General features: G+C 44.9%; 1 long non-coding RNA gene across 2 annotated transcripts in view; it reads left to right on the forward strand.

Moving 5' to 3' along the window:
- The first annotated feature begins 325 nt into the window (after window positions 1–325).
- The window catches only part of LOC128351500 (uncharacterized), a 47,962-nt gene continuing 21,934 nt past the window's right edge, over window positions 326–26,353 (forward strand). The window contains exons 1-4 of one of the 2 annotated variants that reach the window (XR_008319804.1): window positions 326–405; window positions 5,858–6,122; window positions 13,952–14,044; window positions 15,279–15,575. This is a non-coding gene — a long non-coding RNA (uncharacterized LOC128351500). Of the gene's footprint in view, window positions 406–5,857; window positions 6,123–13,951; window positions 14,045–15,278; window positions 15,576–26,353 lie in introns of those variants that run through there. The other variant, XR_008319805.1, reaches the window with a different exon arrangement.

Raw genomic sequence — 26,353 nt, forward strand, 5'->3', positions numbered from 1 at the left:
TGGCTTCAAAAAGAGGTGACATCTGTTCTGTGATAGGGCAAGCACCACACTTATGATAATAACGTCTTGCAGGGCTGAGCTGAAAGGGACACTATTTCACAAAATCTTAATCAGAATTGAAACTGGCCCACTGTTTTGGTGATTTGTGGGGAGCATTGAGAAAGAGCTGAAAATGTGTTCAGTATCTGATACCAGATTGGCTAGGAATAACCATAGGATGTCAGCAAATAGTCAAATCTGATTGGATACATAGTATCATGATGTCATTGTATCCAGTATTATGATGTCATTGTATCCTCTCCTTGAAAGGCTGGGATCACTGGAAGGGAATTAAACAGAAAAAAACACCTGAGGCCACAGCAAAGGGAAAAGTAGCTGTGAACAGTATCAAACAACCACAAAAAAGTAAGAGTTAAGAGGTTTTCAGGAACAGAGCTTTGCTCCCCACTAATAATAATAATAATAATAATAATAATAATAATAATAAATTTTGAGCCAAAAAATGAATGCAGAAAACATTTGGCTCCATTTTGATAGTTTCATCTGGAAGGTCAAAATTGTCCTAAATTTGCATTATTAATATAACACATAACAAATAACAAGGAAATTGTGAAGAAGGGTTTAAAATTTGAAGATAGCCCCACACAAACTACTGAACCTTTGGTCTGACATTGCATCAGTCCAGGGCACTGTGGAAACAATAGCAACAATGGTGGTTGTCAGGAGGCAGCAGCTGGGATGAGACTTTTATGCTTTGAAAACCATTTTGGGGGGAAAGAAAAACAAAAGCCTTCCACTCTGTCACACTACAAGGTAAAAACTGAAGGTAGAAGGCAAAATTACAAACATGAATGGGACAACAATTCCAACCATTTGGATGAATTTTCTCCATGGTAGGGGGATTCATCCAAAACAAATGTGGTTTTACAAATGAATTGTGATATGAATGGAGACCAAAGCAACAAAATTATGGAATGCTCAAGTAAAAGAAAAAGGAAAATTATACATCCCTAATGTAGATCTTGAATTTTAAAGAAACAAGAATGATTGTTTGAATGCTTTAAGATGGAAGCTATGTCGATATGTTTGGGATGGCTGAGGTTAGGATATGACAGGTGAATGCTGAATGTAGACAAAATGCCTTAAAAAGAAATTAGGTAAGCAACCAATGATGGAGATTTTACACTTAACACTTTGGATAATTCATTATATTGAAATAATCCAGAAAGGAAGAAATGGTGCTAGAATTGTTTATGCTATATTTTAGGATGCCTTTCAGGTTTTTGTGTGGTTTTCCAAATCTGGTCTAATAAAGTCCAAATGCATGATTATGTATTGATTAAAATTAAACCAAGGTGCCATTCACACAGCCGGGCGGGTGGGTGGGGAGGGGCAGGCAGACAGGGGAGCAGGCTGGTCCAATTCACCTTCCCCCCAGACGATCACAGAAATGTTGCTGGAGCACAGACTTTGCTCCCAGATGATCCATGCTGGGCTACTCAGTGCAGCATTCTGGAGGCCAGGACAACACATCCCAGCCACCAGATATCCCACAATGTACTGCACCATGAACACAGTGCATTGGCAGGATCCCCCAGGAGATGGTTGCTCTAGGTGCCCATCTCTGTGTCTGCTCGGGTGTCTGCTCGGGCTGAACGCAACCCAAATGAACATACAGTCCCAGAGATGGAGTTAATGGCATGCTCGCACCCTTAACCCTGGCTAAAAGCTGGGTTAAAAAGCTAGGCTAGGCAGTACTGCCCCACTAGGATCAATCCTGATTCTGGTGGTTCTCACGTGCAGCCTAACCCAGGCTACACTTTCCTAGCCTGCGTTATGCTGTGTGTGAACAGCCTCCAAATGTTTTATTTCTTGTTTCCCAACAACGTCATTTAGGTCAGACAGGCCCAAGTAGCTGGAAAGAACAATATGATATTTTATTTACAAATTATGATCTGTCATTTGGAATTGGAAGTACAGTTGAGCCTGTGCTACAGAAAATGTTAGTTAACAGAGAATTTGGTAAAATTGTGATTGTGCAGAAGCAAGGTAGGAGGAAAACCTGGGAAGCTTTCCCTCCTACCTTGCTTCCACACAATGAGGCGAGTCTCACGATCAGTGAGACCCACCAAAATGAGGTTTGTGGGGAGAGCGGGCTTAGCCCGCTCTCCCAGCAGACGATCAAGGCTGCAGAGCTGGGCAGCCAGATTGGCCACCCACACAACTGCCGGCTCCATCACAGAGCTGGTGTGGGTTGTGGGGATCAGGGGCCAGCCGGCCCCTGGAAGTACCAGGATGCACTGCACGAGTGTGCAGGTCATCCTGGAGAGACCACCAGGGCTGGGAGGCTTGTTTCAGCCTCCCAGCGGGGGTCTCCTCATGTGTTGCCGTGGCACGGAGCCACTCTGTGGCAATACACAATCAAATAGATGTGGTTAGCGGAGCGCTCGCTCCGCTAACCTCATCTAAAGGGAGGGGGAATTAGGAGGGTTTGCTACTAGGAGCCACGTGGCTCCCATGGAAGCAGATGATCGGGCAAAGTGGGCTAGGCTCCCTTAGCCCATTTTTGCCCGATTGTGAGAATCTCCTCATTCACTTCTACCCAGGTACTCTTATCTTCCTCCACACAAACACTGAGCTCATTCACACAATCAAAAACTATGTTCTACCCAGGTTTGGGAGCTATGTGTGTTCCCAATTTTTGGTTGTGTGGAAGGAAGCTAAAAGGAAAACCTAGGTAGAAGTTATTGTGTGGAAGGAAGGTAGGAAGAAAAGCTACCCAGGTTTTCCTCCTACCTTGCTTCCACACAACCAAAAGCTGGGAGCACACACAGCTCCCATACCTGGGTAGAACAGTGTTTTTGATTATGTGAATGAACTCAGAAATTGGGAGCACACACAGCTCCCAAACCTAGTAGAACACAATTTTTGATTGTGTGAATGACCTCAGTGTGTGTGTATGTGTATGTGAGAGCGAGTGAGAGAGCATGCAAGCATGAATGCTTGAATAAGATAGAAGCATTGTTGATATTGCATTGATATCTACAATTATATAGTAAGTATATATGCTAAAAAAAATGCTGAGCCAAGAGGATGCATGCATGCATGCAAGAAGGTGACCCCTTTCTCACAATCAGAGAAAGGGCTCTAAAGGGGAGGAAGCCACAAAATGCTTACCTCTCCCACAGATGTTCCATTCCTTCTGGCTGCTACTGGCACATCACTCACCAAAGGTTTGCTGGCTGCTACTGGCAGCCCGAAGGTTTGAGGGCCAGGAACCCCTGTAATACACTGTGCAAGTGTGCAGTGCATTATGGGGAGCCTCCCAATGCAGACCGGGAGGCTACTTGTGTGTAGGTGCTGTGCAAAGCCTCATGGCACCAACAAATGATCCTTTAGCCCACTTTCTGGGTGCCCTCACACCCAAAACCTGGGCTTAGTGGTAGGTTCTCTAAGTTGGTTTGCCTCAGTGCCACCTCTGGGAGCTGCAGGACTGCCAGCAATACACATGCACAACCAAGATCCTTAGCCCCGTTTAAAAAATAAACAGACAAAAACTTCACACACTTTTCACATGTGTGAAAGTGAAAGCTGAAGTGTGTGAAACTCTCTGTATGGGGGGAATGTGTGTTGTTATTTGCATAGGATCAAGAGAAAGTGTGTGCCAAGAATGTTTTGTTTTCCACCATAAATTTGCAAGTTCCAATAAAGACATGCGGGAAGGGGGAATGGAAAAGACGGGGTCAGTAAGCCAGCGTCTCATTTTCACTTCTCCAGGGCCCACTTCAACCTTGTTATGTCCCTAGGAATGATACGGAACCCTGTCTCATGATAGGAGAAAGGGATCTAAAAGGGTGAGGGAAGGAAGCCACAGAATGCTTACCTCCCTGCAGACCATCAGTTCCTTCTGGCTAGGCAAGTGGATCGCTTGCCCAAATGGTCGCTGGCTGCCTGGCAGCCAGGAGGTTTGGGGGCCGTGAGTCCCCCAGAAGTCATGTAATGTGAAATTATGAGGAGCATTCTGATGCAGGCTGGAAGGCTACTTGTGTATAGGTGCCTGACGAAGCCGCGTTGCACTGACACACAACCATTTAGCCCACTTTCTGGATGCCCTTGCACCCAAAACCTGGGCTAAGCTAGGGTTGGGTTAATCTTTGGGGGCCTGTTCAGCTTTGGCCCACAATGAAGTGCTGTCCAGTTGGGATTGAAATGGGGCCATTGCTGGTGCTTCAGAAAATACTACAATTCTCAGGACCACTCATGCCATTTCCAGGAGAATCAAAGGGGCCTGCTCTCTCACCACTGAGAGCAAAGTTTTTTGCCTGCCTGTTTTTTGCCCTACACCCTGTGCCCAGTCTTGTAAGTACATTTAGGGATGAGCAGTGGGGCTGAAGAGTTTGTGAAGCAATCCCCCAAGTGAAGTATCCCCCCTAGCAGTTCAACACTTAAAATCAAATTGGGGACCCCTCCGAAACACTGACACAGTCTCCACTTTGAATATGACCCACTTCACACAGCTATACTAGTAACCATGAGGTGAACCTATGGATTTCCAGAAGACCTAAGTATAATTAATCATTTTTATAGAAGCAACAATACTCTGGTATGACTTCCAGACTGAGTACCTTTGTGGATCATGACATGCATGCTGGTCATGGTACTGATTCCCATGAAAAAGTACCATGGGAATGGTACCACACACACCTTGACTAAGTGACAGTGAGTGTGTAAACTGAGTTGATTAAAAAGCATTGTGTTTACGATGAAAAAACTGCAGTGTTAGATCTGTGAAGGCACATTCACATACATAAAGCATCACAGTCACCAAATGAGGAACGTGCATATGTGAACGAACCCTAGATATCAAACCATGGCATGTGCTAAGCCTGATAATATTACATAATGTAGAATTTATTTATTTATTATTTATGTATGTGGTACATTTGTATACTACCCCATACAAAAAGTCCCTGGGCAGTTCACAATATAAAACCATTAAAACATTAACATAATTAAAACAATTTAAACATAATAGAACTCTAAAAAAACCAACTTTAAAACTGCAAACTAAAAGCCCGACTAAACAGTTATGTTTTTAAGTCTTTCTTTAAAACATTGAGAGAAGGGGAAACTCTAATTTCATTAGGAAGCATGTTGCGGAGTCCTGGGGCAACTCTAGAAAAGGCCCGGTTTCGACTTGCCACCAACCGAGCCGGTGGCAACCACAACCGGGCATCCCCAGATGATCTTTACAGGCGGTGGGGTTGATGAGGAAGAACGTGTTCTCTTAAATACCTCGGACCCAGCTGTTCAGGGCTTTATAATAACCAGCACTTTGTATTTCTCCCGAAAACCTTTTAGCAGCTAGTGTAGTTTTTTTTTAAATGGGTGTAATATGATCTCTTTGTGCAACCCCAGAGACCAACCTGGCTGCTGCATTCTGTACTAACTGCAGTTTCTAAACTATGTGCAAAGGCAGCCCAATGAAGAGTGCATTGCAGCAGTCAAACCTGGATGTTATCTGAACTGGATTGAATTTAACAAAAAGAGGTTGGTTCATTTAGCAATGGGCTACATATCTTAAATCCATATAACTGAATTGGATTTCTTCAATTTCAATGCACAAAATAACAAAAAAGAAAGCTTTATTCCATAAAGGAATAAATGTTCAGCTTTTACTGAACAGTGTACCATATCTTGAGAAGAATAGTATTAGAAATCAATAACAACAGAGTTTGAAAATTAAGAAATGTGGTTAAGCATCTCTGAATGATGCCATTTTAAAGAGCTGATTAGAAATAAATATGCCAATTGACACATAGATCTGAAATTTAAAATTATTCTTAATCAATTTAAGCTAGTGAGAGAATGAGAGGCTCTTCACAACAAGAGTCTGGAGAATGCATTGTGCAAGTACTTGTCAAGAGAGACAAAAAGCCGGATCTTTATTGACACAGCAGCTGCTACGAAATGGAGAGCAGATGAACTCCCAGGGAAACCAGGTGAGACAGAAAGGGAATCAAGATCTCCATTCACAGCAGCAGAGCTAAGGATGAACAAGGCTGGACTTATGAGAATGGATGTCCAGGGAGATTTGAGAGGATTACTCGGTTCAATTAAGGGTAAGCTCCTTAACCCACTAACCTATGATGATGCTCCAAGAAAGAAATGAAGTGACCATTGTGGACAGTCTCAAGCTGTCTGAATTTTGTTTGAGGGCACCTAATTATCAAGGCACAAAAACATCTGCAATATTGATGCGGCAGGACATTAAAAAAGAGTTGACACATTGCATCCTATCAAAGGATCTGGCATTGTGTAACTAAGAAGCCTGACTGTGTTTTCGAAAGGGAAATTTGGAAGTTACACAGTTAAGGGGGCCAGCACTAGGCATTTGAGCTAGCAACCTTGCTAAGCTAGACAGATGGTCAGATAGCTGTCTGGGCATGACCAAAGAGGGCAAGTGATGTTTGTGGCTTGCACGATGGTTAGGATTGTTAGAGAGCTCGGAGGGGAGATTTCTTTATCAACCCCAGCTGCAGCAGAAGTGCACAGGAAAGGAAAGCACTGGAAACATGGAGTTAAAGTTCTAAATAAAGTAATGCATTTAGGAAATCCATCAGGGAGATAGATAAAGCTTACATGCCTTGCTGCTACCTACAAACAGGAATAGGAGAGGGACAATAATGAAGTCTTTCCAGGTGAGAGAATGAAACCTGAGACAATAAGCCTAACAAAGGGGAATCAGAGGACAGAGAAAGTATGGTCAGAGAGAGAATGCCCTACTGGCTGTCTCTACCCCTAATGTCCCTACTGGTCAGTAGGGTTGCTGGTGTGAAGAGTCGATGCCATCAGGAGCTGCATCTCCAACAAGGCTCATCCAAGCAGGAAAGGCTGGTATTTGGGAGCCAGAAAGATAGCTAAAGGGCTGCTGTTTGAGGACTGGTCAGGCATCTGGGTGTGGTCAAAGGCGGAGGATTATCTTTGGGGTTCAAATAGGCATATAAGGTAGGCCAAAGTAAGTGGCAGATATAACTCTTTGGTGGCTATTTGTTCTTGGCTAAGGGGGTGTGCTGGTATTTAGGACTCACATGGAAGTCTGTGAAGGGATGTTGTGAGACAATGAAGTCATGCACACAACCAAGACTGCCGGCAGTGGAGAGGGCGAGTGGTGCCTCCCCACACATAATCAGAGTTGTGGAGACAGTTCTGCCACTTGCACATGAGTGGTGCTATGGTGATCAGCAGAGCAGGGAGCTGGAGGAGGAAGTCCTCCGGCATCCCTCACTGCACCATGCAAGGAGTGCTTTGAGGCATTCTTCCTCACTTAGGTGCTCTTTCTGCCCAGTTTGGTATATGTGCAGCCCAAGCATACACATGACCCAGGTGCCAGGGTAAAAGGACACACTTGCGCCCTTAACCCCAGCTACAGGCAGGCTGGGCAGGAGGGCAGCGCTGGGATTGGACTCGATCCCAGCACTACACACAAGCTGCCCAACCAAGGCTGAGCTTCCCTAGGCTGTGTTAGGCTGTTTGTGTGAATAGGCTCTTTGACTAGAGAGAGCTTAAAAAGCAAGCTCCCTCTGCTCAAAAGCTCTGGACCCCTTTTGAACTGGGCCCTGCTAACTTTGAACTGGGCCATACTCAAAAAAGCTTGATTTATATTACACTCCCTGCACGTTTCCTCTGACTTCCATATGTTATTTGGGTTGGTTGTGTTTTTTTTTTAAAGCCTTTCCATGAAGAAGCGGGGGCAGGCAAAATAGACAGCAGAGTGGGCTCACTACCACACAGGAAAGGCCCTGAAAGGTTTGGAAATGAAGTTTGGAGTGTCATTTCCTGTCAGGGGTTATTTATTTAAATGTGTGTGTCTTGCTTTTCTGTAGGAAAATGTCCAAGGTGGCCTACAATGACATAATTTATAACTATGACAGACTGAAACAAAAGCAGTTACAGCAGCAGAAAATTATTCCACAGTTCACATGAGTCCAAAGGTTTTCCTTAAAAGCCAAGGTTCTGACCACATGCTGGAAAAACAATAATGAGGTGGATGCACTAATTTCTTTGGGAAAACATTCCTCAGTCTTGGTACTGCAGTCAGGAAGGCCCTGCTGTTAGTTGCCACTTCCCATACCTCACATGGCAGGAGCACTATCAATAGGGCTTCTGTTGTTGAATGGAGCATCTGAGCAGGTTCATACAGGAAGAGGCAGTGCTAGACCCAGAAGCACTTCTGAGCTGCATACCTGATTCTTAAGGAAGAGTGCAACAGCCCCATCCAGAACATGGTGAATACATAACCCTGGTGTACTTTTAAAACTAAAAACCATATTATCCCTGCCAGGGGAAAAAAAAAAGCAATTCTACACATCATTTCACTAACAAGAGGTACCCCCTGCCTTCTCCAAATTAAGATTGTGGTGTTTTCGTTTTTTCTTTGGGAAGGCAGATGGTACTGGAAGAAAAAGGGAGAAACAGCATTCATTTCAGTGTTATGAGCATTCCTGATGAACACGCCAAAAATTCTCTTGAGGGTTTGTTTTTTTGTTTTTTAAGTTTTCAACAGGATCACTCTGAAAAGCCCAAATGATTTTTGAGGCCAGGCAGTAAGGAATTCACGTATCACTGCCTTGGGCCTCACTCAAATGGGACAGTTAATGTTTGGGGGTCAGATGTGGGGTCTGAACTTGGTCAAAGAGGAGGGATAACAGATGTCCTGTTAGGGAAAATGTGAGGGGAGATGCAAACTTTCTTGATTTTTATTTCCTTTACTGTATTTTACTGTATTTTTACTGTATTTTATTAACTTGCTTGTGAATGTGTGATTTTTACAGGGTTATTGCCAATAAGACAAAGATTAAGGTTCTTCTTATACCATCTGGAGCATGTTGTTAGAGCCAAATGAACCTAATAATGCTTTACTGTGCATAAGTACAGGTATGATGATCAAAATGGGAAGGAGAGAGGGTGAGAGTTCTAAGGTGACTTTTTCAGACAACAGTTGCAGCCTCTCATGGCCACAATCTGAGAGCTGGCCCAAGTGTCCCCTTGAAGCTTCCCATCCCATAAGAACCTAAACCATCCAATCCAGCTTCCTGTTTCACACATTGGCCCACCAGATGCCCCTGAAAAGCCCACAGCCAAGAGATGAGGGCATGTCCTCTGCAACTGGTGTTTAGAGGCATCTTGCCTCTGAGCCTGGTGGGAGCCTATATCCACTAGACTAATAGCCATTAATACACCTGTCCTCCATGAATTTGTCCAAGCCCCTTTTCAAGCCATCCAAGCTAGTGGCCATCACCACATCCCATGGCAGAGAATTCCATAGATTAATTATGTGCTGTGTGAAAAAGTACTTCCTTTTGTTGGTCCTAAATTTCCCAGCAGTCATTTCATGGGATGACTATGGTTCTAGTGTTGTAAGAGAACAAAAAAAAAAAAAATTCTCTCTGTCTACTCTCTCTACTCCATGAATAATTTTATACAACTCTATCATGTCTCCCCATAGTCGCCTCTTTTCCAAACTAAAAAGCCCCAGATGCTGTAGCCTTGCCTCATAAGGAAGGTGCTCCAGGCTTCTGATCATCTTGATTACCTTCTTCTTTTCCAGTTCTATAATGTCCTTCTTAAGATACGGTGACCAGAACTGCATGCAGTACTCCAGTTGTGGCCACACCATAGATTTCTATAAGGGCATTATACCATCAGCATTTTTATTTTCAGCCCCCTTCCTAATGATCCCTAGTATGGAACTGGCCTTTTTTCACAGCTGCCACGCACTGAGTTGACACTTTCAATGAGCTTTCTACCATGACCCCAAGATCTCTCTCCTGGTCAGTCACTGACAGCTCAGACCCCATCAGTGTATATGTGAAGCTGGGTGTTTTTTTGCCCCATTATGCATCACTTTACACTTGCCAACTCTGAACTGCACTTGCCATTTTGTCGCCCACTCACCCAGTCTGAATAGATACTTATGGAGCTCCTCACAATCTGTTGTGGTTTTCACTTCCCTAAATAATTTAGTGTCATCTGCAAATTTGACCACTTCGCTGGTCACCCCAACTTTTAGATCATTTATGAACAAGTTAAGTCCAAGTAGACACAGAGGCTGTTCCCATGATCAGCCGAAATTGGGCTAGGGGAGCCTAACCTGATTTTGGATGGTCATGGGAGCCACCAGGCTCGCAGCCGAGCCCGGTTGCCTCCCGGCGGTTAACCCACCTAAGTACCCCTCCCCTTAAACCAAGTTTGCAGAGCGAGCACTCCGCAAACCCGGTTTTTCTGATTGTGAGCAGCCGTGGTGCAGCTCTGCGCCATGGCTACTCACAAGTAGGCCTCCGGAGGGGAGGCAAAAAGCTCCGTCTCGGAGCTGGCAATCGTGTGGGTGACTGATCCAGCTGCCCAGGGCTCCCGCCCTGCTTGTGTGCGAGGAGAGTGGGCTTAGCCTGCTCTCCCTGCTTCCCTTCCCAAACCGGGTCTCACTGATCATGAGACCCAGCTTTGTGTCAAACAGACCACTTTTATCCACATGCCCATTGACACTCTCAAAGAATTCCAAAAATTTAGTGAGGCGAGACTTGTCCTTGCAGAAGCCATGCTGGTTCTCCTTCAGCAAGGCCTCTTCTTCTATATATTTAACAATTTTGTCCTTAAGTATGCTTTCCATCAATTTACCCAGCACAGAAGTTAAGCTAACTGGCCTGTAAATTCCCAGATCCTCACTGGATCCTTTTTGCAAATCAGTGTTACATTAGCTACTTTCTAGTCCTCTGGGACAGGATTCTAGTGACAAGTTACATATTTTTGCTAAGATATCAGCAATTCCACGGTTGAGTTCCTTCAGAACTCTTGGCTGGATGCCATCTGTCCTTGGTGATTTGTTAACTTTTAGTTTTTCAAGACAGTTTATAAGATCTTACCTCTTTACCTCAAATTGGCCTAGTTCTTCAGCCTCTAAACCTGAAAAGCTCAGTTCTAGAGTGGGTATATGGTGACCATATATGCTCCACTGTGAAGACATATAGAAAGAATTCATTCAGCTTCTCTGAAATCTCCTTATCCTCCTTAATAATCCTTTTCACACCCTCATCATCTAAGGGTCCAACCACCTCCCTGGCAGGTATTCTGCTTCTGATATATTTAAAGAAGTTTCTGTTATTTCCTTTGACACTTCTAGCTATATGCTCCCCAAACTCTCTCTTTGCATCCCTTATTGTGTCCTTGCATTTCTTTTGCCAACGTTTATGTTTCTTCCTGCTCTCTTCATTTGGGCAGGACTTCTATTTTCTGAAGGAAGTCATCTTCCCTTTTATAGCTTCCCTGACTCTACTTGTTAGCCACGCTGGCATCCTCCTGAACGTGGTGCTACCTTTCCTCCTTTTCGGTATACATTCCAACTAAGCTTCTATCATTGTGGTTCTGAATAAGTTCCATGCTTTCTGGAGTGATTTGACGCTCCTGACTTTCCCTTTCAGCTTCCTTTTTACCATTCCCCTCATTTTTGAGAATTTTCTGCTTCTGAAGTCCAATGCTTCTGTGTTGGACTCCCTTGGCAGTGCTCCACTCACATATAAGCTGAATTGGATCACACTATAGTCACTATTCCCCAATGGTTCTACAACTCTGACTTATCATATTGGGTCCAGGGCACCATTCAGGATTAAGTCCAAGGTTGCCTTCTCTATGGTTGGTTCTGCAACCAACTGTTCTAAGGCACAGTCATTTCACATGTCTAAAAATGTGGCCCTTCTGTCAATACTGTATGTGAATTTGCCCAGGTTATGTGAGGGTTATTGAAATCACCCATTATTACTGCTCTGTCTCTCTTTGATACCTGTTTGATGTGCTTCTCCCACTCCAGGTCACTCTCAGCATTTTGATCAGGAGGGCGATAGGACGTCCCTAGTAAAACATTGAGGCTATTCCCATAAGCAGCATAAATTGGGCTAGGAAAGGCTAGCCTGATTTCTTCAGATCGTGGGAAGTAATGGGAGCTGTGTGGCTCCCGGCAACAGGCCTGCTTAAATCACCCCCTTAAACGAGGTTAGAGGAATGTGTGCTCCACTAACCCAATTTCTCTGATTGTGTGCACCGTGGCGATTCATGAGTAGCCCCCTGACCAGGAGGCTACAACAAGCCTCTCGGCATTGGGAGGCTCCCCAGAATGTTCCATGCACTCGCGTGGGACATGCTGGGACTTCCGGGGGCTAGGAGGCCCCCGAACCCCGCCTCCCCAACTGGCTCCGTGATGAAGCTGGTAATCGTGTGGGCGGCCAATCCGGCTGCCCTGGGTAGGCTCCCTGCTCATCTGCAGGGAGAGCAGGTCAAGCCCCCTTTCCCTGCAAAACCCTTTCAGTTGGACTTTCAGTCCTCATATTGTCACCCATAATGATTCTGTGGAGGACTCCAGTCCTCCTGGGTTTTCAAGCTTGTTGGATTCTATCTCTTCTTTAATATACAGTGTTATTCCACCCCCAATCCTCCCCTCTCTTTCCTTTCTGTAGAGTTTTTACTCAAGTTTTAACCAGGTTCCACTGGTTCTTCTCACTGTTGCACTAGGTTTCCGTTATGCCCAGACCTAAGTTTTCATTATCAAGCAGGCACTCCAGCTTGCCCTTCTTGGCTCGGAGGCTTCTGGCATTGGTATATGCTGAGTCTCTTACCTGAGTCTCTTACCTATATGCTGAGTCTCTTATCTGGCATTGGTATGTGCTATCTCTCTTATTGTCATTTGACCTTTTTGACCAGCTGTCATGTGTTTCCATCTGCTCTACTCCTTGTTCTACTCTGTCCCCTTCTGATTTATCTGAAATGTTTGCATCATCACACCTTAGGGGATTTTTCTTGCTAAGCCAGATATTTCCCAGTTCCTGTTGGCAATCCTTCAGGCGTCATTTTAAAAGCTGCTCTGCAAACTTTTTGATTTTAAGTGCCAGCAGTCTGGTTCCATCTTGGTTCAAGTGGAGCCCGTCCCTTTCGTACAGGCTTTGCTTGCCCCAAAATGCATCCCAGTGCCTAACAAATCTAAACCCCTCCTCCTGGCACCAACATCTCAGCTATGTACTAAAACCCCTCAGCTCTGCCTGTCTTGCTGGTCCTGTGCATGGAACAGGTTATCTGAACACTGCTCTAGGGGTCCTGGACTTCAATATGCTACCTAGCAGCTTAAGTTTGGCTTCTAGGTCCTCCCAATTGCATTTCCCAACATTGTTGGTGCCGGCGTGCACCATGACCGCCGACTCCTCCCCAGTACTGAAAGAAAAATGAAGAGGACACACGGATGATGAAGAAGGAAAGAAACCATATACATAGGAACATGTATATAAACTGTGTATATAATCTATAGAAAAGTTACACAACATAGATTATCATATTGCCCCCCCCCAAAAAAATCCATAGTACCCCCACAAAAGCCATACAAACAAATTTCTTACATATCTGTGATAATTTTCACAATAGACAATCATATGGACATATTGACAATTTTCATTGGCAGTATGTCCATACAATTGTCCATTGTGAAAATTATCACAGATGTGTAAGAAATTTGTTTGTATGGCATTTGGGGGGGGGGGGTACTATGGGGTTGGGGTTTTTGGGTTTTTTTTGGCAATATGATAATAATCTATGGTGTGTAACTTTTCTATAGATTATATGCACGGTTTATATACATGTTCCTATGCATATGGTTTCTTTCCTTCTTCCTCCCCAGTACTGCCTAACAGCCTAACTAGATGCTGTGTGATATCTGCAACCTTCGCACCAGGCAGGCAAGTCACCGTGTGGTATATATGCAGCTCACAAATCCATCTCTCTATGCCCCTAACAACTGAATCACTCACTACTAGGAGGCCCCCAACCCCTGGAGGAATATCCTCTGTGTGAGAGTATATGGGTGCAACACCCAAGGAAGGGGTTCCTTCTAAGGTGGCATTTCCCTCTTCCTCAGACAGATGTCATCCTTCCCTGAGAGCATTGTTCTCCATGACAGCAGAGGAGCTGTCAGCCTGGATGTGGGATGTCTCTATCACACAGGAACATGGTAAGCTGCCATATACTGAGTCAGACCATTGGTCTATCTAGCTCAGTAGTATTGTCTACTCAGGCAGCGGCTTCTCCAAGGTTGCAGGCAGGAGTCTCTCTCAGCCCTATCTAGAAGATGCCAGAGAGGGAACTTGGAACCTTCTGCTCTTTCCAGAGCGGCTCCCTCCATTCCCTTAGGGGAATATCTTACAGTGCTCACATGTGGTCTCCCATTCAAATGCAACCAGGGCAGACCCTGCTTAGCTAAGGTGACAAGTCATGCTTGCTACCACAAGACCAGCTCTCTTCCCTGAGGGTCTCACTCACATACCTCTTTGCTTCCCTGAGCTTCTCCAGGTCAGCCACCTTGGCTTCAAGGGAAAAAACTTGTTCCCTGAGAGCCAGGAGCTCTTTGCAATGAGCACACCCACCCACAATTTCTGCCCCTCAGCAGACAGTCATACATGCAACACTCTGTGAAATACACTGGGAAGCACCCTCTCCCGTGCTGGCATTCTACCTTCATAGCTGGTTTTATTGGCTATTTTAGAATATATAAAGCGTGTTTACTTGAAAGCTGGGTCTTAGCTGCAGTTATCAGCTAACAAGGTTTTAAGCTCCAAGAAAAATACTCCTTGTGCTGGATGTCTCCTTTTTGATAAAGGGGGACAGCTTGTGTGCCTCCCCACAAAGCCCCAGGGAGCAAAGCCATTGTTAAATAATTAAGCCATAATTAAATAATTGGGTCACAGGATCACATGCTCTACCCCCAATCTTTTCAGTGGGAATTCCCCCTGTTTCTCCTTAACTGTACTTAGTCATTATGTCTGCACCAGCTTAACCATGCTTATGCAAACAAGGGGTTTTGGTAAATCAGGACTTGAAATCAAGATAAGAAAAAAGTTCCAAATCCTGGCTGAAGAGAGGCAGCACATTTTGGTACAGTTTTGATTTCAAATTCTGATTTTTCTCCCTTGCTGTTTTCCAGTGCAAAGGAAAATGGATACCCCAAAGGTCTCTAATATTGTAATAAAAGCACTCAAAAAGCCACAGTGGCAAGCAGAAGCACATTAAACAGCAAAATGTGCTGCTGTACTGTTCAGCAAAGCACACTGGCTTGCCTTGAATACATTTCCCATTGAGTACTCTGGGGCATGGCCATTTCATTGTGTGGGAAAGCTTCTCATGTACGGCATGGAGACCTTGCTTGCTCTTTCCTTCTTGCCCTTCTCCTCCTCCTCTTTTTATTCAAGGACGTGACTGCCAAACACTGAACCTGGCTCCTGCATACTTTTCCCAGGAGGCCCCATGAAATCAAGTTGCTCTCTTCATGCCAGCATGGTTTTTGTTCCATCTCCAGTGGAGCCAAGAATCAGTCACACAGCCAAGAACACATGCAGAATGCAGAGGGGAAGAGGGAAGGACACCCACCTTCAGTGTTATTCAATGGGCTGTTTCATCTTTTTAAGCCAATGGCACCTGCAGCCGGTTGTGGTGGGGAAAAACCTACAGACATTGCACTCGAAGTTAATAAATGTGTTTTCCATTAAGTGGCTCTTGTAATGCTCTGCTTGTTTGCCTTTCTGGGCACACTTTCATCATTCACTGTAGCAGTGGTGCTGCCTTGTAATTTGTCTCAGGCGTTTACATTGCCGGCTGCAGGTATACAAACCTCTTAGATCAAGTAACTGTTCAGACACTTGATAAAAAGGATCCATTCAGGGTCTCCCCGGTGCTGTCTGCCAAAAATCCAGTAACAGCCTTAATATATTCCATAAACTGCTTGATCATTACAGACCACAATTCATGTTCTTGTTGACACCGTGCTGAATGGTAAACAGCCATTAGGAGTTTTGACCAAAAAAACAAAAACAAAGTGTGCATGCACAAACTTATACATACATACTCCCTCTCCCTCTCTCGCACTCACTCACTCACTCTGTCTATCCTAATTTTACTAGTGTCTAAAGGTGTCTCCCATGACAGATTTCTATCTCTCCATAACAGCTGGAAGCTATTCCTGGCATTTTCTGACTGAAGCCCATATTTCAAATAATTGAAAGGATATCCTATAATAGCATCCTCAGTGGGCTGGAAAACAGTCATCTCCCACAGTGCTAGCTTGCTATAGATTCAGGAGTCACCTCCGACTGCCAGCCCTCTTTCTTCTATAGAGTTCACCTTTCCTTTCTTGGATGGGGCAGTTTCCTTATCTCACAAATGGAACTTTTCTTCCATGTGCAGTTGGATTTGATAATAGACATCCATGAAACATGTACTGCTCTTACAGTAGGCATGCTCAATGGCTGACTTACCAAGCCACACACAGTCCTTCAACAGTTTGGTGGCCCTTCAGGGGCTTGACAAGTTTCCTTTTCCTGCATACTGTTGTCAAGCACTGAAAAGGCTACAAAACTTTTACAATGCCTGATGCATTGGTGGGTCACAAGCTGTGCAGGGGTTGTCAAAAGTATTAAAGAAGAGCCTTGCAGCACCAGACCAAAAGTCATTCTAGCCCAGCATCCTGTTTCCAGCAATGGCAAGTCAGGTGATTTCAAAAATACCAACAGCAAGGCATGAAGGTAACTGTCCTTCTTTTGTCCCTTAGCAATCAGTATTCAGTTATAAATAAATACTAAATAGAACCTTTGAATCTGTAGGTTTTATTTAGCTCACATGACTAATAGACATTGATAGACCTGTTATTTATGAATCTGTCTAATTCCCCTTTAGAGCCAACTAAACTAGTGGACATCATCAGATTTTTTTGGCAGCAAAGTTTACATATTAAGTATACATTGTGTGAAGAACTCATAGGAAACTATTCCTGGAGGGCAGGTTGGATTTTATTCAGATATTTTCAGATGCATTTTGGAAAACAAAATTTAGCAATGACGAATGCAAATACTAACAGATAACCAATAAGCATCAAAAGTGCCATCAGCTTTGGGCAATCAGGCTCCAACAATAATAGGAGGCTACATGATAATGGGGTAAGAAGTAAGCAGAGAAAATCATGGCAGAGCAGGACAAGCTGGGGAAAAGGCAAGAGGGCAGACAATGGAGCAAGCAGCAGATGAGCCAGGTTCAATGAAGCAGTCAAGCAGCATCCCTTGCCAATGATTACTGAGACTGAAGAGCAGCAGCAGGCACCGAAGGCTATTTAGGAAGAAGTGTGATGTGGTTGGTTCCCCAAGGTCACATGACCTTCTGGCAAAGGAATGTTCTGGTTGCTGGCCTGTAGCTTCTTCTTCCACCTAGCTGCTCTACTGGCACAAGCAGTATGAAACTGGTGCTTGATTCTTAGGGCTCAAATTTACCCCTATTGTGATAAGATGGGGAATGGTAAACAGCTGGCTAGTCAACCTTGCCTCTGGTGAAAAGTAAATGGGCAACATCCAGACTATGTTACTCATGACTAAAACTCCTTCAATTCTTGTGTCATGACTAACATGCCTCACTTATTATCAGGGGCACTTAATCATGATCTTATCCTCGTGGAATTCTCTGCCACAAGATGTGGTGACAACCAACAACCTGGATGGCTTTAAAAGGGGGGTTGGATAACTTCATGGAGGAGAGATCTATCAATGGCTACTAGTCTGAGGGCTATAGGCCACCTCCAGCCTCAGGGGCAGGATGCTTCTGAATACCAGTTGTGGGGGAGTAACAGCAGGAGAGAGGGCACGCCCTCAATTCCTGCCTGTAGGCTTCCAGCGGCATCTGGTGGGCCACTGTGTGAAACAGGATGCTGGACTAGATGGGCCTTGGGCCTGATCCAGCAGGGCTGTTCTTATTACTAAATAGTCTGCTTGTTGCACAAGATTTCTAGAGCAGAACAGTCTGCCTAAACAAGACTCAGCAGTTTAATAATGTAGCACAGAAGGGCAACACTTATTTTTGAGAGCTTGAGTCCCTTGGGGATAAAACTTTTAACATTTAGGGAACATATAATAAACCACTCTGAGCCTATGGGATAAAGCAGAACATCAATACAATAACTACATAAACACACATTTTAGGCATATTGACTGTAGCATCATCCAACTGCATATCAATGCACTCCCCCCAAAATAAGAGCCTGCCTCACCATCTCTGAGAAGTTTTTTAAAGTCCTTTAAAACACCTCTTTCCAACCAGGCTTTTAATTAGATGGTAAATTTATACACTGTTTAAAATTGATTTGTTTAAAAAAATATTTTATCATTAAAAATTATTATTGGTTTGTTGGAATTGCTTTGTTATGTTGTTTTAGGACGTAAACTGCCTAGAGACACAAGTTGAGGCAGTATGTAAATCCATAAAATGAATAAATAAATTAGACTCAACTTGGGTTCACAGAAGAGCCCTGAACAGAGCCCCCACTTGAGCCCACTTCAGACATGTTGTGTACAATTAACACATGGATGGGCGGGGGCTGGAATTGTGCCTGCAGTGCCCCACCCTTCACGATTTCATAAGAAATGCGAAGATGCAGGGTAGAGATTGCATGGACCAAACCTATGCATGAACACCTTTTATATATGTACTTTGTTGAGACACTCTGATGAATATACAGAGGATGGGGCAAGCAGTTGTGATCCTGACCCCACTCAAGGTTTGCTGTTCTCACTATGGCATCTGAACAGGGTGGAGCCAGATGTTTCTGAGGGACTGTAAAAACCATGGACACTGATCTTTCCGGCCTTCTCACTCTGCTGCCAACTGCCTGTCCACTTGCTATCCCAGTTTCTTCTTGCAAAAACCAGGAGTGGGGGAGGGAGGGAGGCATGGTATTTTCTAGTTACATCATTTCCTTATATGCTGCTGCTCCTAGAAGAAGCCAGACATTGCCAGAGGACAAGCAAAGAAGCCAAGCATTGCCAGAAGGCAAATGGGCCAATAGGTGAGCAGTGATAGTGCTGAGGGCTGGAAGGCAGATCTCTGTGGGATGGCTCTGACTCTAGCAGCTGCCAGATTGGAAAGTTGCTACAGTCAGAGGTAGGGATGACTTGCTAGAAAATTGCAACCCCATTTCAGATTAGGTCCGGACCCATACAAATCTGGACCTGACTCAAGTTGAGCTTCACTTTCTGCCCCATGTCTCTTAGCATGTGGTTCATATCAGGTCAGAAACCGTTTCCCTGCAGTCTGTGCCACCAGGATTGGTTATGAAAAGAGAAAACTAGGCAATCCTGGTTTGTGGGCTCAAACCATGACATGAGCCCACCATCCTGCAATCCTCAGGTGATCCCAGTGAGACAATCTTGGGCTACTGTCTTTAACATTTAAGGTAATTGTTTGAGATCCTTTGCACTCTTGTATATAAATTCAAATATTAAAGATAAGAGTTGAGACACTTTATTGTCTTTTATAAGGTATCTCTTATATCTAAGATAAGAGTTAAGGTACTTACCATTTTCACTCATAATCCAAAAAGCAGAGAAACAGTAAGTTAAGGTGGTCACCTTAATTTCCACACCATGTAAGCCGTGCAGTTTTATACAAACCAGGCTCCTTGAACTCACACTTTGCCTTGGTTTTTCAACTTAACGTCAGGCTGGGGAGGGGTGCACCCAGGCAGAAATTCAGCAGAAGCCACTTTCTCAGTCACTTGCTAGAGATGCACCTGATGAAGTTCTGCCTGGATGCCCCTCTCCCCAGCCTGATGAGGAGCTGGAGGTCCAATATATTGACTTGATCCCCTCACTCTCAGACTTTCCTGAAGGGTTTGGTGAAGTGAGAAAGGGAAACCTCAAAGTTAAACAGATAGACAACTGCAACAAACACTGAGCCGGGTCTCATGATCTGTAAGACCCGGTTTGGGGAGCTAAGTGGGGAGAGCGGGCTAAGCCCGCTCTCTCTGCACACGAGCAGGGTGGGAGCCCTGGGTGGCCAGACTGGCCATCCATACAATTGCTGGCTCCATGATGGAGCCAGCAGGGGCTTGGGAGTTTGGGGACCATGTGGCCCCCAGAAGCTCCAGTATGCCCTGAGCAGGGCATACTGGAGAGACCCCCAGAGCCGGCCTTTTGCCTCCCCTCCGGGTGTCTACTCATGAGTAGCTGTAGTGTGGAGCCGTGCTGCGGCTACTCATGATTTTGAAAACTGCATTTGCAGTAGGGATGGGCCCGGACCGGTCCGGAGGCCATTCCAAAGGCCTCCAGACTGGTCTGGACCGGTCCGGACCTGGCCGCTTCGGTTTGGGTGGGGGGGGTTCCTTTAAGGGCGGAGGAGGGTTTACTTACCCCTCCCACCACTTTCCCCCCTCCAGCACGCGTATTCTATGTAGTAATTGGGGAGGCAGGATATCTCCCTGCCGCCCCTTCTCCCACTTGAGTGCAAAAGGCTGCATGGAGCCTTTTGTGCACGCGCACGTCGCATGCGAGTTTCATGTCTCCCCAATGTGCATGCGTGTGTGTGGCCACGCATGCGCACAGTGCCGGACCGCAGCTCTGCGGTTCCGTGCACACCCCTAGTTTGCAGAGTGCTCACTCTGCAAACCCGGTTTAAGGGGAGGGATACTTAGGCAGGTTAACCGACTGCACCCGGTGTCTCACACAATCAGCCGAAATCGAGCTAGGCTCCCCTAGCCCGATTTTGGCTGATCGTCAGAATAGCCTCACTAAAATATTCAGATAGCTCAAAAGCATCTCTCCTTCACCTCATTCTCCATGGGCCCTCTTTAGTTGTCAATATGGGCAACTCAATCCCAACTAGAAAAACAGTTGATTTGACCAGATGCAGTGTCTATTCCATCTTAATTCTTTCCTCAATGTTTCTGTCAAGTTGGCTTACTTGGTTTTGGGATCCCATGGCCACCAATTGGTTGAGATTGTCCCTCTGAAGTATTTGAGAAAAGGCGCACCCTCATTCCCAGTGATTCTCACTTCGGTCAATAGCTCCTGTAAGGGAAATAACGTTGCCACATATATTTCCTGGCAGGATTCTTATGCCTTTAACAGTTCCATGTTGAGCAGCAGCAGGATATTTCTCTCCTCACTGTACTTGTATGCAGGGAAAGGACTGCTAAACAGAATTATAATGACTTGGTTGTTAAAAGCACAGGGCTTCTGCAAAGAAAAAGCCTGGCATCGCTAAAGGAAAAATGTCAGCTATCCTTCTCTCCTATTTAAAGAACTTTTAAATAAATTAATTATATAACAACTCAAACCAATCAAAATTGAGACGCTTCCTATAAAAGATTGGCAGAAACAAATAGATTGCAGACTTAGAAACCACTGATGGAAAAACCATCACCGTTGTCACTAAGCAGCAGTGAGGTGCCTCTCCCCCCCACCCACCCACCACCCACAACCTTTACTAGGCTGACAAACTCCCTAAATGCTCAGGCCTTGCCAGCCCTTCATGCTTTAACAATGGCCCAGTGTGTCAAGTCTTATTTAAAAGAAGGAACGAAATGAATTAATATAGAGAATTAAATGCTGTTTAGCTTTGCTTATATTTCCGCCAATTTGCCAGACTCTCACGCAATTACCTTCCATTTATGTCTTTCATCCTAGTGCCCCATCTCTTGCCTCACCCTAGCACCTTTGATTTAATCAAGTCATTGGAAGTTTCACAGCCAAGGCAGAACTGAAGAGACAATGCACTGCTAGCTACTTATCAAGGAATCAAGTTTTCCCAAGTTACATATCACCCAAAAGCAGGGTGGGATGTTATGCAAATCCAAGAGAGTAGGTCAGAGAGCAAAAAGAAAGCTACTTAAGCTTACCTGCATATGACTAAGGTTGAGACAAATCCATTTCCTATTTCCAGTCTTCTAGTAATCATCAAACTATCTTAGCGTTCCACATTTCAAGTTTCTAACTCATGGGAAAATATCCTCACAATTTTGATACCCCCATGAGTGATTAGACCCAGCATACATGGATATGCATGGATATGTGTTGAATGGAAGAATCCTGAAACTTAAGAGCATGAAGCATTGAGAATGCCAATATCTAGTGAAGGCCCACAAATGTAAAAGGTGTCTTAGTGGAGCTTCCAGTGGTCAGAGGTTGGCTTTTGTGGTTTGCACTCCCAAGTGTGAGTTGCCAATGGAAGTGTGGGCATGACTGTGCCAACATTATAACTACCTTCCCCCTCAGCTTTAATTTGGCGGTGTCATCATAATATTATTTAAAATTTGCATTCTATTTCAATAATATCCAATTATTTTAGTACAAAAAACTTGAACTAGTTCCATGATTAACAACCAAAGCTCCATTTCTAAAGAACATTGGCCTCAAAACACAGATATTCTGTTTTATGTAGTTTCTTAACAATACTAAATATTTAGCCTCCTGGCAGTGGAAGCATAAGTCTGGACATCAAACTGTGCTAGTAGGTAGTATAAACATCTAGTATTGAGAGGAATAGCAGTAGTTTCTACCAATTCACTCTCAGGAGGCCTGGGCAAATTGCCATAGATTACATTCTTGGCAACCCGTGTAATAAAAACAGGCTTCATTGGTCCAAGTTCATTGCACTTCTGCAGTTTCAAGGAGACATCAGATTTAACCTGGTAAATACAATAATTTCTACATTTTTGAAAAATAAAACAGATAACTACTCTAATTTCTGCAGCTGACAGTATGGAGCAACTTACAGAGCCACTGCTGCCTACATGGAGGCGATGGTGCTGCTGTAGAGAATTGGCGGTAGTGCTATCGGCACTACCATACTCTTTTCCTATTTGCAACCAGAGGCGCTCTTACCCCTGGACTTTGGGGCTGAAGTCCAGGGCCTCCAAACCAAATCCTCTTTAGTCTGTCCTGGGTGGTGTGGTTTGTGCCCTCAAGAACCTACATGTTACAAATGATGCTTAACTTGCAGCGGTACCCCTCCAAAGGCCTTTAGGTCCAGGCTCCAAAATTACCTAGGTGCACCTCTGTTTCCAACAATGGAAAGGAATACTTTAATGCTGGTAGCACTACTGCTGTCATTCTCTACAGTGTCTGCAGCAGCGGCTCCACAAGTCACTCCATCTTCATTAGCTGTGTGCATCATGTCAGCTACTATCATTTATTATTTGACTTCAGAAATGAATGGCTGATCACAAACAGGGAGAAACAGCCATGCAGGCACATAGTCAGCACACACCGTAAGGCTATTCACAGGACAGGGCGGGCAGGGGAAAGGCTGCGCTGTACTTACCTCTCCCCCCCCCATATGATCTCCTTACCCAACTGGTCATGTGGCTTGGCTGTGCATATGAGCAGTGATCCCGGGAGCTCTGTAGCTTGCCAGAAGCCAGGACAGTATGTCCAGGCCTCCAGGAATCCCACAATGCACCATGTGCCAGTGCAGTGCATTTGGGGATTCCCCCATCAGACAGGTACTCTAGGCATCCATCTCTGTATCAGCTTGGGCTGCAAGCAGCCTGAGAAAACACACTATCCTGGCACATACGCCCTTAAACTTGGCTAAGAGCTGGGGCAGAAACCAGTTCCTGCCTCTTCCTGTTTCCTTTCCTTGCTCTGCGTGTGTCAGTTCGGCATTGTACATCTTTGGTAACAGCCCACACTGCACGATGGAGCCATAAGAGGCAGGCAGCAAGCAGAGCAGAGAAGCAACTCTGAGGGGCCCTGAACAGGCCAAGTCTGAGACAGGCAGATAGCCACTGATTCTCCTGCTTGGAGGCTCCAGAGCTCCTGGCCCAGGTCAGGCGGGGCCATGTGGTGGTGTGAGGAGTGAGTGGAGATGGAGAGACAGAAGTGCTGGCAGCTGAGTGGGCATGCCTGCTAAAAGCCAGCCAGCACATGCCTCCCTTGTTTGCTTGGACTCTCTCTCTCGCTCTCGCTCTCTCACACACACACCACCACCACCACCAGTCCAAACTCCAGAGAGAGAACAACAATTAAACTGAGTTGTGTTCTAGCAGTACTGAGTTCTCATCTCATGCTGTGGGTTGGGGTCCTGAAGTGGATGAGCAGGGTGAGAGGGTGTGTGTGAGAGAGTGTGCCGGAACTTCAAGAGGTTCTTCAACTTTTATTGTCTGCTTTCTTTGGGGGTGTGTGTGCAGGAGGGATGACTGGTACTCAGTCCCAGCTTCTTTTCAAACCCCTTCCCCATCAAAAACACAATGCTGTGAAATGGCTGGTGAGTAAACAAAATAATTTTATACATCTGGACAAATTCTTGTGTAGCAGTATGAGAAAAATTGTGCAGTGGGAACTAGGTTTGGGGGCATTTGGAAATATGGTTTGTTTTTTGTTTTTGTTTTTGTTTATGGACCAGGTTCTCCCTCCCAGAGAAGGACAGTGGCAATGGTAGCTAGCTGCTATAGCAACAGCCGATGAGGTTGCATGAGTGGGGAAGGGAAGGGAAGGGAAGGAAAGGAAGGAGCAGAATCATAGAAATATGGAATATTTACTGTATTTATTTATTTAACATACTTATATACCACCCAAAATGCAAGTCTCTGGGCAGTTTACAACAATACAATAAAAACAACAAATAAAAAGATTAAAAAATTACAACAATTTAAAATTTAAAAATTTAAAACTAAACTATTAAAACAGTATCTAATTAAAAGCCTGGGTGAATAAATGCATCTTGGCTGCCTTTTTAAAAGTTGCAAGAGATAGAAGAGCCTCCCCAGTGAGGTTCGCCTGATTTCATCACTTAGTTCTTTTAGATGCCAAGTAAATACCTTTTTGTTCACTCAGGCCTTTTAAATTTTGAATTTAATTTTTTTAAAAAAGTGATTTGATTGTAACTGATTAAAAAATGTTTTTAGAAATGTTACCACTTTCTTTTTGTCTGTTATGATTTAATGTGTGTTTTTATCTCATGTTTTAATGTTGTGTTGTAAGCCACCCAGAGAACAATTTGTTATGGGGCAGCTAACAAATAAGTTGTTTATTAATTATTATTATTATCATTATTACTAATACTACTAATAATAATAAAAGTCTCAATCCTCAACTATAATTTGGGAAGGAAAATAGCCTCATCTATTTTTTCCAAGGAACCTTCTTTTTTCTTCCTCCTCTTATTTTCCTATCCTTCCATTCCTCTTCCCTCTTTGGCCACCTTTGGACATAATGCAAAACCTGAGGTAAACATGGCAGAGGCTTGAGTTTGTGGTCATCTGAATGGTGAAGCTACAATTTCATCACCCAACCCCGGCTCCATTTTCACCTCTAAACCTGAATTTGAACCTTTGGTTTATAGTGAGTTTCACCACCAAAACCTCTGGTGTCCAAAGGGCCATTGCTTCATCCAAATTCTGCTGCCACTGTAACCGGGGTTTTGTGCTGTAGTTTGAAACCATAGAGAAGGTGGCTCAGAGTAGCCCAGAAGCGGGTCATCTCTATGACTGTCACATTTCTGGCTGGCAGCCTCTTGGAGCTTTTGCCCTGCCCTCCACCGTCTCCACACTCCTCCTGCCAGTGCTTGGCAACAGAGATGCCATGTGCCTAGAGTTCATTCATTTAAAGGTAAAGAACCACATTGGAGAAAGCCTGCTTTCCCCTGTGTCTTATGGGCCCTCCTTGTCCATCCACACAAAGAAGCTATTCAGACGAGCAGAAAATAGGGTTACATTCTGAAAGCAGATAGAACCCTATTTTTACCTCACAGCAAACAGACGGGTACATGCTGCAAACCAGGCAGCGAGTGTGAGCGACACACAATTAACATTTTAAGGTTCTCTCGAGCCATTGCTAGCATTGTTGGTCCTCCAGCCCCGCCCATGGCAACAGCAGTCCATGAATGGACAGAGCAAGTACGTGACTCAAGGAGACCACTCAGAGGGCTCCAAGCTGCAGTCCCTCTTTGCTGCTCTCTGATTGGTAGCCTCAGTTAACCCTTTCCTGGCAATTGCAGCACTGTCAAAGGAACTGAACTCCGTCCTGATGCCCAAAAGGAGAGAGAAGACTAGAGCAGCTGCAGCTGCCAACCAGCCCCAAAGGAAGAGTCACACACACCCCAACACACTCCTCAGATCCAGAAGGGGCACAGCAGATGCCCCCTGGAGCAATTGGCAGATGCCGATGAGAGCAATTGCAAGATACCCCCATCAGTTAGCCCAGCACAAGGCACTCTCCGTACACCGCAGCATGGTTTGGGAAGGCAGAAGGGGGAACCTTCCCCTCGCCCGCTCACCCTCCCCACAGCTGTTGCTGTCACCTCCATGGCACCCCACCTCCACCCCACTGTATAGTGTGTGTAGAAAGTAAAAGGGAGAACCCCACCCCTCCACTGCCGCCGTAGCCAAGTGGTGGCTCTGCCTCCCCATCAATTTGCTACTGCAACCCCTTGCTAGCCTCTCTGGGCATAGGAGGGTGGGCATGTGCGGGAGGGTGTCCCCATCACCCACCTGCCCTGATGCTGCCACTTG

The sequence above is a fragment of the Hemicordylus capensis genome, chromosome 3, assembly GCF_027244095.1.
Source record: "Hemicordylus capensis ecotype Gifberg chromosome 3, rHemCap1.1.pri, whole genome shotgun sequence".
Taxonomy (NCBI): domain Eukaryota; kingdom Metazoa; phylum Chordata; class Lepidosauria; order Squamata; family Cordylidae; genus Hemicordylus; species Hemicordylus capensis.